Consider the following 6,685-nt stretch of genomic DNA (forward strand, 5'->3'; position numbering starts at 1 on the left):
GCCATTCCCCGGGTCTCAACCCATGCCTCGAACAGGGTGTCTGCTACCTCGTTCAACCAGCTCAGGATATAAATTGCTCTCAAAGAGAGGAGTTTCCCCTGGGCCCAAAAGAAGGATCTGGTGCACCAGCCTGCACAGGGGGCACAAACACAGACCTCCTTGATGGTTGATGTAGGAGACCACCGTGGTATTGTCCATATGGACCAACATGTGGTTACCTCTTAGGTGGGAGAGGAAATGCCTCAGTGTTAGAAGCATGGCCAGCATCTCTAGGCAGTTGATGTGGCTGCCCTTCTCTGACATTCCTGATTTCCAGAAGGATGGCCACAATGCGGGCAGAGGAAAGATGCGCGCGCAAAGTAGTCGAATCCCATATGACACCAAGATAGGTGCTTCTCTGTATTGGAGAAAGCACACTCTTCCCGGGGTTCAGCCAAAACCCCAATGCCTTCATGTGGGCGAGAATGACATCTCAATGCCAGACTGCCAACTGCTCCGATTGAGCTAGGATTAACCAATCGTGGGTGTAGTCAATTTGTGAAGATACGGGGTAAAAGGGCAAGGCCAAACGGAAGAACCCGAGACTGACTTCTGGAGTGCCTAGAGCCGGGGCTGTACCCTGAAATGGCTCTAGGGGTGGCAAAATCTCCTGGACCACAAAGATGGTGGAGACCAAGGAGATTGTGGTGTGCCCCTTCATGGCCGGATCCCCAGAAAGTCCTGTGTCAGGGAGGTGGGAGGTGAAGGGTAGCGGTTGGGACTGGAAGGTACGGTACCGCTGGAACGCTGCCGCCTGTTTGTTATTCTCTTGAAACCTTTCGACTACCGAGCTTATGGAGTTTTAGAAGAGGCCAAAATGGCTGTCTGGGGCACCTCCCACATCCAACTCATGCAGCAGGTCAGCCTAATATGCCTGCAACACTGCCATGGTGTGCAAAGACACAACGGCTTGACCTACTAAAGCATAGTCTTTACAAGTTATATCAAGCTTGGCAACGGCACGCATCACAACCTCCGTAAGCTCCTCGGCTTCTGTATCACAGAGAGCCGTATCCGTATCTGCCTCACTCCATATGCGTTTTTATACTTCCTGGTCATGACGTCACCCCGCCGGTGACGGCAAGCATCCAATTTTTGCCTCATTAAACACATTATTTCAGAGCATGAACACTCGGGTGCGTTCCCAAAGCGTTTTGACTCAGCTCGACTTCCTGAAAGGGAACACAAGTCATTAGAAGAAAGGAAGTCCACATCACTGTGGTGGTGTTAACCAGTCTAGAAAGACAGACATTACAGACTGGAAATGTTGTCACTGGCAATCTCTTAGAAACAACACAATTCCTTGCCAGTTTGTACCAAACCCACAAAAGGCATGTCAGGTTGGCTCACTTAGCTTCTTTAAGGGATGTTGGTCAGATTTTAACATGGTATAAAATCAGGCTGAAAGTTAAAACATTACCTGTTTTGTCATCATATTCCTGACATAGCACACATTCTGAAACTGCAGACACTAAAGCTTTCAGTATCTGCCCCTTTCTTATGTCTTAAAGCATACTAATTGTTTAAGCTCATATTTATCAGGTTCCATTTAAATGTTTTAGTATTTCTACTATATGTATTGTAATTATATTTTATGTTATGTTGTATTAAATATGTAATTTCTTCATATAAAGCTATTTGAGTGAACAGTTAATTTATAATTCTCTACTGACATCTTGTGGGAAACAGCAGCTCTGCAAAAATAAAATTGTGAAAAAACAAATCTATATTTGCATCTATACATAAAACCAAGCCTGAAGCCTTTTTCCTGTTCATGAAAAATGTATTCAAGAGTAATTCAGAGCACACAGTCTGTCCTTGTAGAAGAGTAAAAACAAGAGCATAATCAATAGACCTAAACTGGAGCTCATAACTCAACCTAAAATGGAAATTCTTTTTTATGGCTTATATTAAGAATCAAGACACTTACACAAATTATTTACTAATATTGACTGATTTTACTACTGTTTATAATACATTTATGTTCATAAACACAGTTTGTTTATTGAATCAATGTCTTGACCAATCATATCCAATATGTAATGGTTAATAAAACGTTATTCTTTTTTATTATTTTAAGGTAAGATTTTTTTTAACACCACATAAACAATAATAAATAATATAATATAACAAATAATGGAAAATTTATTCTTTTTATTTTAATTATGCCTTCCCCTGTTATTTTCTTTGTTCTTGTGTGTGTATACATTTGATGTCTGTTACCAGACCTACACATAAAGGTAGATTTCTTATTTCCTATTCTGTAATATGTAACTTTTTTCATTAACTGTGAAAATTTGTCATGTGCGGAATAGCAAATTATGTTTGTTCTACAAGGTCAAGGTACATCATACAAAATGTCAACTTTTTTAGACAATTATTTCTACCAAAAATTTACACAAGGCAAAAAAAGTTAGTGGTAGCTCACTGCACACTTGGACTCTGATCACTGTGTGTGTGTGTGTGTGTGTGTGTGTGTGTGTGTGTGTGTGTGTGTGTGTGTGTGTGTGTGTGTGTGTGTTTTTACCACAAGCAAATACTTTTAAGTTACCAGCACTAGGTGGTGCCCCAAAACCATTCAAACAACTGAGAAAAGAAAAGAAAACTGCAGTGTAATGCTGAATTTATTAGCAGAATGCAGTATATACAGTATATTAAAATATTAAAAAGATGTTATGATTAATACTTACCACTGTATCATTGTTAAGTCTGTATTTGCAATATTCATATACCTGTATAATTTGGCAGGAATACAAAGACTGCTGGGAATAACAACCCATATAAACCTATTAACATCTCAATCCGAGTTATTAAGATATTAAAATTATTAAAGATACAAATAGAAGCCACTGTTTCTGGTAGAGGTAGAAAAAAAGATATAAACAGAAGAGCATAGCCTGCAGGTGCAATCCTCTGCAGAATGCTTCTGAGAGCAGAATGGAGTTGAGTACAGGCTACTGCAGCAAAGCTCCTACAGTATATACTGTACTTGCATCTACTGTGAATGTACATTTACAACATCGTATATAATAAGAATAGTCTTAAAAAACCTGCATAAAAAGAAATAATACTATTTGATAAATTGATTCATTGATTTTGCATTGTTTTGGTGCTCTGAATTGTTCTCTCTGACCGAGCTTCACACTACATCCTGCAATAACAATGAAATAGGTCACTGTAGTTTAAATAGACATATTCACTCTATATTGCTGTGTGACCTTGAATTAGATTGCCCTGGTACTTCTAGAGCAGCACTGCTGTCATTCTGGTTATACCACAAAAATCATTATTTTTCACTCCTCTGCAAAACTGTCAGTCCCAGTTTTACTATAGGATACAGTGGGACTGACACGATAGTGATAATGACTGTGACTGTGACCACTGTGACTGGATATACATTAAATAAAAATGTTAAAAAATATATATATATATATATATATATATATATATATATATATATATATATATATATATATATATATATATATATATATGTGTGTGTGTGTGTGTGTGTGTGTGTGTGTGCTTAACTCAACCAACAGCACATTGAGTCTAGTTTATTCATACTACAGGAAAAACTTATATGTGTTATGTGTGTGTATATGTAGATATATATGATATACATTTATTTTTAATAAATTTTATATATATATATATATATATATATTTATGTATATATATATATGTATATATATATATATATATACATTTATTTTATTTATATTATGTATATATATATATATATATATATATATATATATATATATATATATATATATATATATATATATATATATATATATATATATGTATATATAATATACATTTATTTTATTTATATTATTTATATATATATATATATATATATATATATATATATATATATATATATATATATATATATATTTTTTTTTAAATATATATAATATGCATTCTTTTTTTTCCCCTGTAGTATGAGTAAACTACACTTAATGTGCTATTGGTTGAGTTAAGCACATATGTAACACAAATAAAAATGTACTGAATTATATTTATAAAAAATTATGTGTGCTTTTGACAGGAATATAAATATTTGTACATTGTGACTGTCGAAGCTGGGGGCGTGGTCGAGCGCCGGTTTGTGAATGGAGGGCGGAGCTTGAGAAGGAGCGAGCTAAGGATCACACACCTGTGCGTGAATCAACTAATGAATGTTCTCTATTGCACTGAGCTACAGATAAAGATTGAGAGAGAAGAAAACCTGAAGATAAAGAGAAACAATTTATGTGCGTTAAAACGCTGAAAAATAAACTGAAAGTAAACGGCAGACCTTTTTTGTTTCTTGCCTCCCCTTCGCTACACCGTAAACAAGTGAGCTCTCCACAGTGACTATTTACTATACATTTTCAGGTAATTTCCCTAATTTCATTCTAATTTTTGTATTTCCATAAAAGAGTATCAAGATTGAAATGTTACAGAGTGGCTGAAAATATACAGTTTTCTATTTTCCTTTTAGCATTCTGTAAAAAAACATTGCATTCTGGACTTCAGAGAAGTCACCCTTTAACTCTGACAATTCATGTTATACAACAAAAGTTGCTATATAACCCTCATACAATTACAATTTTTTGTTTAGGCTGAATGATCTGATAATGATCCACTATGTAAGATGATGTCCGGTGCTCAATTTCACTTTCATTTGAATATATATTTTTGTAAATCTGGTCCATTTTCTTGTCCAATTGTATCATCTGTTCCCATTTGTAAGACAGTTAAAAGTAAATACTAATACTGCACTTTAACTGTATAAAACAAGTATTCATTGTAAAAAAAAAAATATCTGTATGTATTCTTGTTGACTGGACAGTATAACACTGTCAAATTGTGATATTACAGTATGACTGTATTTGGTATATGGTGATTTTGGTATTAGTCTGGTAAAAAAATAAATAAATACAGGGGCTGGCAAGCTGGCTGCGAATATTTTACTGTAAATTTACACCAAAAGTTTTAGTGTATAAAGAAGGATTTTATCACATGAGAAATAGAGCCAGTATGCACAGTATGAGAGAACTCTATTTAAAACCCTAATACAATGTGTTTTCCTACCTGAAAGAGTTCCAAAAAAGCTAAACATATACTGAAAAGAATAACACGGCAGAAATATGCACTACTCCTCCAGGTTTCCTCCAGCAGCAGTATCTAAAGTCTGGCCAAAGGGGCATATGTGGCCTGTGAACAGATGTTATTGGCCCGTGGCTTCTTCTTAAAATGTCTGGCCTCAACAATGATGTAAGAGCTTTAACTAGCCTAATACAGAAGTGCTGAATGCTGTCATCTAGAACTAAGCACAGAAATGACCCTGGTACAATAAGGGATTGCAACCATTTTTAGAAGTTTCAGAAATATTTGATATTTCACCGAATATATAATTTTCAAATAATATAATTTACCGCACTTACTTAATTAAAAGGGACCAAAAATAACTGGACAAACAAACATAATCATAAATGACACCATGTGTACCTGCACATTAATTTGCTGAATGATATTTAGTTATAATAAAATAATATAATGCAATATAATGGGGTCCACATATTAAAAAGTCTACAATTTCTACATATGTATGTCACCTGGTCTGAATGTAAAATACTTTCAAAGCTTAACCTATTTTGCATATTATCCACTTAATGGCTGCACTCACTGATTGTACCAAGAAGGTTATTATTCCTATGCTCTTATGTTTATATGACAGCATTCCGCACTACTGCAATAGACTGAATTGCATGGAGCACAGATGTTTCTACAGTGTTCCTCTTTGGTTTTCCAGAACACCCTGTTTTATAAATTAAGCACCAAGGTTCCAAGTAGAGCCCTTTTAGGGAGCAAATAATTCTTAATTATGAATTAATAATGACTGAGCCATTCTTATCTTTTAAGGGAGTATGTATCCACATTCTGGATGGAGAGATTAATACAATATGCATGTTTATAGAGACATTGAAAGCTGGCATATATACTCTTCTGACTCAACTGCAGCCAATATGCCAGTTCCCACATGCCCCGGGCACTCTCATATTGCGATGAAATTCAGTTATAACTACATTTCACTATGATAATCTATGCAAAGGAGCACACTCCTTATACTCCTTTGTGCACTCTGTTTCCTAATGTATATTAAATCTATATTTTAAAATGTGAATAGGTACAGAGTGTGAATATGCACATGCATATTTTATAACGTGTTTTCAAATAAATGTGTATAGCATATATTTGTGTATGTGTGTAGGTGTATGTCCTGTGTTTTTTAAATTTATTTTATAATAATACTCGGCATATCAGATGAACAGGTGAAATTTGGAGCGACAAATCCCCTGGACCTTAGCCACTGCCATTTATCATTGAACTGTGGCATTTCACAGAACATGGTGGAAAAAATGGACTAAGCAATAATATTCAGATAAAGGCCCAGGCTGTTTTTAAAATGTATGTATATTATTGCATTCTTTCTCTGTTATATTATAAATAATAAACCAAATTTATAATTATAATTAATTTAACCTAACTAATAAACCTTGACTACACTTTTTTTAAATATTTTTTTTAAAAACATTTACTTAACAAGGTACTTAGCTTTATATATAGAAAAATGGAATTATGGGATTGC

The 6,685-nt window shown here is 34.6% G+C and overlaps 1 long non-coding RNA gene across 1 annotated transcript; it reads left to right on the top strand.

The window, feature by feature from the left end:
• The first annotated feature begins 4,348 nt into the window (after positions 1-4,348).
• On the top strand, positions 4,349-6,106 carry LOC124383359. The gene is made up of 3 exons (XR_006925263.1): positions 4,349-4,428; positions 5,201-5,310; positions 5,959-6,106. It is a non-coding gene; the product is annotated as an uncharacterized LOC124383359 (long non-coding RNA).
• The last annotated feature ends 579 nt before the right edge of the window (positions 6,107-6,685 follow it).

This window comes from Silurus meridionalis, chromosome 3 (genome assembly GCF_014805685.1).
Source record: "Silurus meridionalis isolate SWU-2019-XX chromosome 3, ASM1480568v1, whole genome shotgun sequence".
NCBI lineage: Eukaryota > Metazoa > Chordata > Actinopteri > Siluriformes > Siluridae > Silurus > Silurus meridionalis.